We start from the raw sequence: 8,733 nt of genomic DNA on the forward strand, positions 1-8,733 counted from the left end.
AGGGAGGCTGTGGAATCTCCATCCCAGGAGATTTTAAAGATTTAGGGTAGACAAAGCCATGGTTGACTTGATCTAGTGCTGGTGACAGGCCTGCCTCAAGCAGGAGATTGGAGTTAATGTCCTTCAGAGATCCCCTCCCACCCACATTCTATTTTGTGATTTCTGTGGTTCTAGGGGGGTTTCTTCCTCCAGTATCACAGCAGATGCTAAGCAAATCAACATGTAAATTGGGTCATCACACTCAGAAAAACACAATCAATATTCCTGCCATTAGTGAAATGTTTCAACAGATGTGTGTTTTGCATTGTTTTATAAACATAGAAATAGATCTCCGTCAAGACCCAGTTTTGTTGGTGTGAGGGTATAGCTTCTCCTCCTTTGGCCATCCATTCAGAGTGGTGGCTACAGCAGTAATGCTGTGCCCGGGTGCCTAGTGGCACAAAGCCAATTTGCAGCCAAGAGGGCAAAGTAATAGATCAGCCAGCACTTATAATCTGCATCCATCTTAAATTTCAGTCTGAAGTGAAGATCTAATATGTGCTCCTGCAACTAGTTATGTGCAAATGGTCCCTGTGTAGCATCTAAATCAATGTTGCATTGTTTTGACCTTTTGTTCAAGTGTTTTACATTGGAAAAACAGACTTTGAATTGTAAGAATGTCAGTCCACTATGAAGGCAGTTAACGGAATTAAATGAGAAAATCTTACCTGGTAAAAGCTTCACTTCTCAAATGTGGAGTCACCAAAAGTGAATCATATATGTTATTTGAGCAAAGCATAAAACCAAAGGTTATTTTGTAGCAGAGGTTAAAACCAGAAATAAAACAGGAGGAAGAGATACTTTGCTTTACAGTGATGCATTTTACTGTCAGTTCTACTATAAAGGGAATACATCAGTTCCTGGTATCCAGGAAAAACCCTGACTGAATTAAGGTTGTTTCAGCAAATTAAAAATCCTCTACAAGTCAGTGGTTTGAAGAGCTGGTAGGAGTCAGTACTTGACTTCCAAAGAAAGAGCAGCATCTGTAGGGGTGAAAAGTCAATCCCTCTGGGCTCTGACTTACTAAGAGAAAGGTTATTCCATAACAGCCTGTCGACCTTCAGCCAAAACCACCCCTGGCACTTTTCCCTCCTGGCCTTCTTTAGAAGATCCCTTCTTCTAGGACTTGGAGAGGACTTCTAGGACGTCTCCCAGGTCCTGCCCCCAGGCACGACTATCCCACACCCCGCTAGCTCTCCACTAGTGAGTGACTCTCACTTCTCATAGCTGGGGTGCAGACAGATGAGGCAAAGATTTCATTAAACTTGACTTGAAGCCCCAGCGGAATTCCAGCCCCGTTTCTGTAACCTGCAGGAGAAGCCTTCCTGGGGTTTATCCTTATCCGAACCCGAGGGGTCTGAATATGTCTCTGGACTCTACTTCAGAGTGCACCCTCGTATTCATTCTGCTTTTGTAATTTCACGAGAAGTACTGTTGTTGTATTTGAGTGATACGCTAATCACTTTTCCAAAGAAAACGGAAAGCTTTTTCTGTTGAAGGCAATTTTTGATTAAAGACTGACTTTTTACAAGCCAAAACAATTAATTTGATTAATGGTCACATTTTCCCTTGAAAATAATCTCAGTGCAATTTTTTTTCCTTAGGCTTAATTTTGGGACCTCGGTGTCTAAACATCCCCCCCCCAAGTTTTTACCGTGCATGGCTGTGAAGCCCAGTTCAAAGACTTCACGTACTGCTGTCTTCCTGACATTGTTGGAGGGGAATAGCTGCTTTCTAAACAGGAGTAAGGGATTCACGGTCTATTCATTTGGACTGAGGTGTCTAATTTTAGGCAGCCAAGCTTCTTGCCTGAAGTTCTTTGTGCCTCAGATTATCTACCTCCAAAATGGATATAATGTTCTTTGTCTCCGAGGGCTGACAGGAGGCTTACTTAATTTACATCTGCAAAGTGCTTTACGATCCAAGAAAACGTGCCCATTTAAATGCAACGCTTTATTACAACGCAGGAGTAAACGCTACTGTCATTTATCCCGGTGTCAAACGGGACTAATCCCATTGCAAATGAGGGCATTGCATACGGGAAGAGGCAGCGCAAGACTCAAATACGCAGCTAGCTCTCCTTGGGCACCGAAGTGAAGCTCAGCAAAAAAAAAAAAAAAAAAAATCGAAAAGTAAATTTTCAGCGCAGTCTTACTCCCCGACTTCCCATTCCTCTTGCCGGTGAAGCCACACGAGGTTGCGCCGGGCAGCCGCGGTAAGAGAGCGGCTCCGGGGCCGGGCCGGCCGGCCGGGAGCGCGCTTGGCCGGCCGGGAGCGCGCAGCGGCCCGGCCGCGGGGCCGGCTCATCCCGCGGGGCTCCCGGCGCTTCCCCGCGGGAAAGCGGCCCCCCCCCGGCCCGGCCCGGGGCCCGGCAGCCCTTCGGGAGGAGCGCGGGTGTCCCAGGGCAGAGGGCGGCAGGCCCGGGCAGGCGGGCGCCGGCAGCGGCAGCCTCTCGGGCGCGGCCGGGGGCGGGCGAGGCGCGGAGGGGTGCGGGCGGCCGGCGGTGGAGGCTGTCGCTGCCGGGGAGCCGGCGGGCATCGCCCCGAAGGCTGTGAGCGCTGACAGGTGAAGAGGAGCAGCTTAGGCAGAAGGAGAAATCCTCCGGACTTACAGTAAGTCCTGTGACGCTGTATCATTTGACTCAATTAGCTCCGATGACCGGGATATAATTGAACAAACTATAACAGGAGTTGTGAGTCATGCTGCGCCTCAAACTGCCCGTGTCAGCGTGGCGAATTAATTCATAGCCTGTTAAGTGAAAGTTAACAGCCAACGGCAACGCTTGGCGATTCGGAGGGCTATTTCCTACAAAGGCGAAGTTAGAGGAGGAAGGGGCTTATCAAACCCTTGATCTGCCCGCCGATTTTAAAGCCAGCAGTGAATGAGGGTTAGAAACGAGAGGCCAGAGTGAAGAAATATGGTAGGTCAACAAAAACAACAGAGACAGAAGTTATTTCTGGCATCGTATCTGGTGTTTGAACGTTGATGATTAACGTATTAGTTATGTGTGTGTGTGTGTGATGCAAGAGGCACGGTAAGTGGTTCGCTTGCATATTCAGCTCTCCAGCCTGTTCACTTTGTCCAGACAAAATCCCCAACAAAAAAGGCTTATCTCGCAAATTAGCCAGCACAGTCATCCCAGGATTTTATTTATTTTAAGCTGTGGGCCCCAGCGTGACAGACACACCCATTTAAAAAAAAATTACTGCCCTTTGCAATAGGGTTTTCTAACACCCCCCACCTTCCCCCCCCCCCCCCCCCCCAAAGTGGCAAAAAAACCTGCTGGACTCAATATACCGGCAAGACTGACAATAAGGGAGACCCAAATCTGGCTCTGTTGGATATTGGTTAATGTCGTAGTAGGAACCAGCTCTGCTATTTGGATGCACACTGGTTGCAGTGTAGGGGGAAGTGAGAAGCAAAAGAAGGGTTGGCAAGAAACTACAGAGAAAAGAGAGCTAGGAACACTCTGAAATAGTATCAGGGAAGTGAAAACATGAAGTGGTAAGGAGTAGCAAAAAAACTGGAAGGTGAAAGGCAAAAATAGAAAACAAAAGGAAGAAAAAATAAGAACATTTCTGAAAGATGAATGGGTCAAAAGAGATTGTTGCAGGATATAGCTCTGGACCTAACCCTATAAAAATGCCTGTCTGTATTTGTAGTGGGGTGGGTGGCAGGGATGAGATACCTGACATGTTTGTAAAACAGTTGAGGCCCTGCAGGATGTGCTGATTTTTTAAGAGCTTTGCCTTTCTCAGAACTGCTTAATAACTGTAATTTTAAGTAGTCCAGAACACATGATAGTGTGAATCATGGTTCCTGTGGCAAACCTGTGGTAAGAAGTTGTGCCAGCAGTAGTATAACAGCTTATTAGAAGGTGAACATACGCTTTTCATCCAAACATGGATATAGCAAAGGCATTTTGAAGACTGAAAGTCTGTTAATCAAAAGAATATGTTTCTGTTTGAAAAATAAAAACTCCTTCACATACCTGAAACACAAATTAGTCCACCTACTGCTTTTGGTCATTCCCATTAAATAAAGTTTTTTTCTTCTATAGGGAGACAGAACTAGCAGTATTCAAATGGGCACCACACCGAAAATATGTTATCTCTTTAATTGCACAAATATTCCATTAAGTTAAAGAAGGTGGCCTAAAGCACTGAAATTTGCCATTCAACAGCTCATCAAAGGCTTTGAAACACTTTATAAAGAAGCATAATTTCTGACTGAAGATTTCTGCAGAGAGATGTAGAGGGTCACATTCTTAGCTGGTATAAAAATGAGGTAAGTCCAATTACATTATTCTAGTTTATGATCTTGAGACATTTTTGAGATAGTATCCTAACCGAAGCTTGAGATGCTTTTCCATTAAAGGCTTTCCTCCTGCGAGACTTACAAAGTAACATACTTTTTTACTTTTTTTTTTCCTTGAAAAGTAAAAGTAATAGATTCTTAATAGGTGAATCAAAAGTGGTATTTCTCACTCAAGAGCATTTTCCAACCTTAACTCAGCCTTCCTTTCATTTCTCTACAAAAGAGTGACTGCGGGCAGCCCCTTAGCCCTCGTTCAGCTTGCGTGGCTGTTGTAATCTCTGCCAGCCACCAGCAAGCAATCTTCAAATCAGCAATGTCAGGCAGAAGAGTGGTGAGGCATGTGATGGTGAATGCTCTGTTGGGACAGTGGTAGACCAAAAGCAGAGGGGAAGTTACTGACAGGTCAGGGGCAAAAAGCTATTATGTTCCTTGCTTTTATTGCCTCTGTTTGTAAGTGTGGTATTAGCGGCTTCCCAGAGTCGTGACTGAAGTAAGTGGCTTACCAAATGCCAGGTAATAAGTCTGTGGCACAGACTGATCTCTGGGGTAAGAACCCACCTTCTTAATCAAGAAACAAGTGCTGTTCTTTCCCTTACCAGTAGTCCCTTTCTCAGACTCGTCACAGAAATGCCATCATACTCAACAGTGTGCTCGACAAATTCATTTTGCCTTTTACACCACTTGCTAGTGGTGGGTGCGTATGTACATACAGGCCTGGGTAGAAGAGCCAAGTACCAGGCCTTTCAAGAGAGTCTCCTAATTGAAACTTGAGATACTTTTCCCTTAAAAGTCTCCAAGGTCTTTGGGAGAAACAGTATTCTTAAGGATATAAACACTCATCTTTTCCTATCTGAAAAACTGCATTGTCTGCCCTGTCAGAAATGGTTTTGTGGCAATTCCTAGATTGCCTTTCCTGATGATATAGAAAAAAAATTGCAACTTTCTGTTTTAAATTGTAATTTACTTCTCACCTTAAGGAGTCAAAAATGTATTCTCTGCCCTACATAGGTCTACAGTAGAGTTTGAACGTGAACCACAGCCTAGTTTTCAGCCATACGAGCCAAGGCATAGGCAAGGATTTAAACCTGACTTCCACATAAGGAAGGTGATTCCATCATTCAGTGAATAGCAATAGGCAAACTGGTGGCCTACCTCCAGTTTGATTTCTGAATTTTAGCCCCAATCCCTGCTCCGACACCTCAGTTTTTAGATGAGATTTTGATCAGAGGGGTTGAAAATGCAGTTGTTGCATTGCTGCTTTGTGAACTGCAGGGCATTTACTTGTCTATTGTCATGTAAAGCCAACATTTAATGACTCTTCAAACAGAAGTCTAAAGGGCTGAATTCTCCACATCCATGGGTCAATTTTACGCTAGTGCGTTATTCCACTGAGTGTCATAAGTCAAATCACAGTGTTATCTAAATTCTCCATTTTCCGACTGTGGTATAAAGCGAGCAGAATCCACAGCATGTTTTTGAGTAAAAAATTCTTGCTCAAAAGGTTGTCTTAACACTTTTTTACTTTAGTACTTTACATAACTAACTGCAGCATTTAAGCTGCAAAGAGGAAGGAATAGCCTTGTTACTGAGGTGCTATGAGGAGTGTTTCTGCTATTATTCCTGTTTAACAGAGTTCTCATGCAATGCTTGTGGTCCCAGAGGATTTTCTTTTTATGCCATTCTGTGTCTCTCCCCAGAAGGTCTGAGCATCCTCCAGTAATGAACTGACCAACACAATCCATGCGTTTTCTACTTGCCAGAATAATGGTGGCACCAAATCATGGTCCGTATAGTCTATCCAGAAAAACAGAAGCAGAGCCTTGAGAGGTCAAAATACATATGGCTTTACCAAAATCACACAGTTTACATCGACTGAAGGCCTGACCTGCCATCAACAGCACAGTGCAGCTTATACTGCTTTGGGAGGGAAGGGAAACAGCAACAATTTAAAAATCCTTGTTCCCCTGTGGTCAGAAATGGTATGCTGCAATCGTACTAGTATGCAACCACATTTAAACATAGCTGTGGCTGGCATAGCCTGAATTCTAATGTGGACAGTACCTAATTTAGGAAAGACGCGGGAGAAGCTGAATGTAAATGCGCATAGGGGAATATAAATGACTGGCACCAGTGTCACTTTCACTTTGTTATTAAAAGCAGTCTCAGTGCTTTGGAAGCAAACAGGCATCAGAGAAGTGGAACTGGCTGCTGCTTTTAGCACAAGGACAGGGACCCTCTAATTTTAACGCTTCATGAATGTAGCGTATGAGCAAGATAGATACACTGATGGAAGCAGGGAAGGAATCTGGCCATCCTCTGAATACAGGCAGCTCCAGCTGAGATCGCATCATGTTCTGGTTTGGAGGCACTCACTTAGGTTTTACGCCACACCAGTTCCTAGACAAAAGCCAATTTCTTCCTTATGAGAATTGTTTTTTTCCACTGGGAGCAAAGCTATTAAATGACTGCAGAAGACAGTGTAGGTGAGGGTCACTTCTCAGCTGTAAGTTAAAGGTCATTGTCATCTACTAGAAGGCAGGAGACTTCGGCAGCTGTGTGTTTTCGCCGTCATAGTATCTCACAGGGAAATGTTTTCTCTCCCATGGCAAGTTGCCTGAACTATTTGGTCAGTTGTAGGCTCCTTAGCTCGTTGCCTAAACCAAGGATGGCAAACCAAGCTACTGCGGCTCTGCGGAACGGAGGCGAACGTCCGTCCTGTGCCCCGAACGCCCTCCCGCCACAGAGGGAGACGAGCCCCAGGCAGGGGAATGCACCGCTGAGCTGTCGCATTCACTGCAGAGAGGCTGATCCAGCTGGAACTGACAGAGCAACGTTAAGCTCAGGTGATTAAAAAGGCAGGGGTTACACCACTGTATTGCCTTGACTTGCTGCGGATGTTTTCCAGTGTAGATGAACACCCTGTTGCATTCATTTCTACATAAAATAATACCATTTGCTTTGTAAATTAGGACTGTATAGCTCTTAGCAAAATGTGCTGCTATCTGCCTATGTCATTTTTAGCAGGGTGTTAATAAATATACAGGTTGGCCTTGTCACTGCTTCTGAAATAAATTAAGGTTTCTTTTGTCAAAGCTTTTAATAGACTTTTGGATTGGAAAAGTGCCGAGATGGTCACAGGATCGCATGACTCAGAGGGCTACTGAGATTTAAAAGTGCTTTAAAAGTTTAAAACAATAAAAATAGCTCTACTGTGTCATTTTTAATAGATATAAATGTGTGTTACACAATTCAGACCCAGAAACTCCTTTCAGTAATGAACAAAGATCATCATCATCATAGCTGACATTTCTGAAATGTTTGAGAAGTAAGTTCAAGGTCATGTTTGAATGCAAACATGTTACACATAGTAATTATCATGAGTTTGTTATATTTACTGTAACAAAGTATTCAGAGAGTCATGCATCAAGTAAACTAATGGTCTATTATTGAGCAAAGTTTAACATCAAGCAATGTGCTATGAATTTTAAAACATTTTTCAATGTCAGACACAGAAATTGTAATGAGAAAAGTATCTCGATTATGAAAGATTTGCGAAAGGGAAGAACAGGGGAGAGGGGAAGGAGAGTAGAGGGAAAGGTTTTAAAAAAAAAACCAACAAAACAACCTTTTCCGAAAGCATAGTATTCAGATCCTATTGCATAGCTAACTGGATGGGAACTATAGAAGTCTTTCAAATAGTGTTATGAATATTACTATCTTAAACTTCCCAAGGCAGGTGAAACTCTCTCCTGTTCATTTTCAAGCTTGTACATTTTGACCCACTGTCAGACTGAAACTGCACGGCTGAAAGTGCTCTTGGCCTCTCCAGGAGACCTCTGTGAGTAATGCACAGGTCTCATCTCCTGACACAAGATCCCTTCACTGGAGGCAGTTTCAGTATTAATCAGTCTGTCGTCGCTATGGGCTACAACCTGCTAACAAAAACCTTGGACTTCTCACTGATTCATTGTAGTCAGTGCTCTTATTTAACAGGGTTTTAATTTAAGCAACGTAATTGCCTCCAAGATTTTTTTAAGCAAAAGTTTTTTGGCCAAAGATGTTTATTGATCCCATGGTCTTTTCCTACTACTTGTTTCATATTTGCACTGTGCTAAAATTTTGGCTTGCCTTTCTTTTAAAATCCCTGGCAAGACATTACTGATTTCACACTGGGGACAAATTCTGGAGAATTGTCCAGGAAGACACATTAATATCTGTGCTGGGGACAGCAGCCAGACCTGCAGAAAAAGTGAATGGGAGTTGGGTTCAGGGAGACATTTGTTCAAGACATCTCTAGAAGCAAGGCAGTCACATGGCCTTCATCACTCTTTTGTGATGTGGCCCTACCACACAAAGATCCCAGGGGTGAATTTCACT

General features: G+C 43.7%; 1 long non-coding RNA gene across 2 annotated transcripts; it reads left to right on the forward strand.

Annotated features, from left to right (window-relative positions):
• The first annotated feature begins 2,517 nt into the window (after nucleotides 1-2,517).
• LOC128150219 (uncharacterized) lies at nucleotides 2,518-7,448 on the forward strand. Of its 2 annotated transcripts, none has more exons than XR_008237979.1 (3): nucleotides 2,518-2,651; nucleotides 4,100-4,326; nucleotides 6,057-7,448. It is a non-coding gene; the product is annotated as an uncharacterized LOC128150219 (long non-coding RNA). The 2 variants fall into 2 exon arrangements; XR_008237980.1 differs by having other exon boundaries at nucleotides 2,548-2,604.
• The last annotated feature ends 1,285 nt before the right edge of the window (nucleotides 7,449-8,733 follow it).

Source organism: Harpia harpyja, chromosome 1, assembly GCF_026419915.1.
Source record: "Harpia harpyja isolate bHarHar1 chromosome 1, bHarHar1 primary haplotype, whole genome shotgun sequence".
Lineage (NCBI taxonomy): Eukaryota > Metazoa > Chordata > Aves > Accipitriformes > Accipitridae > Harpia > Harpia harpyja.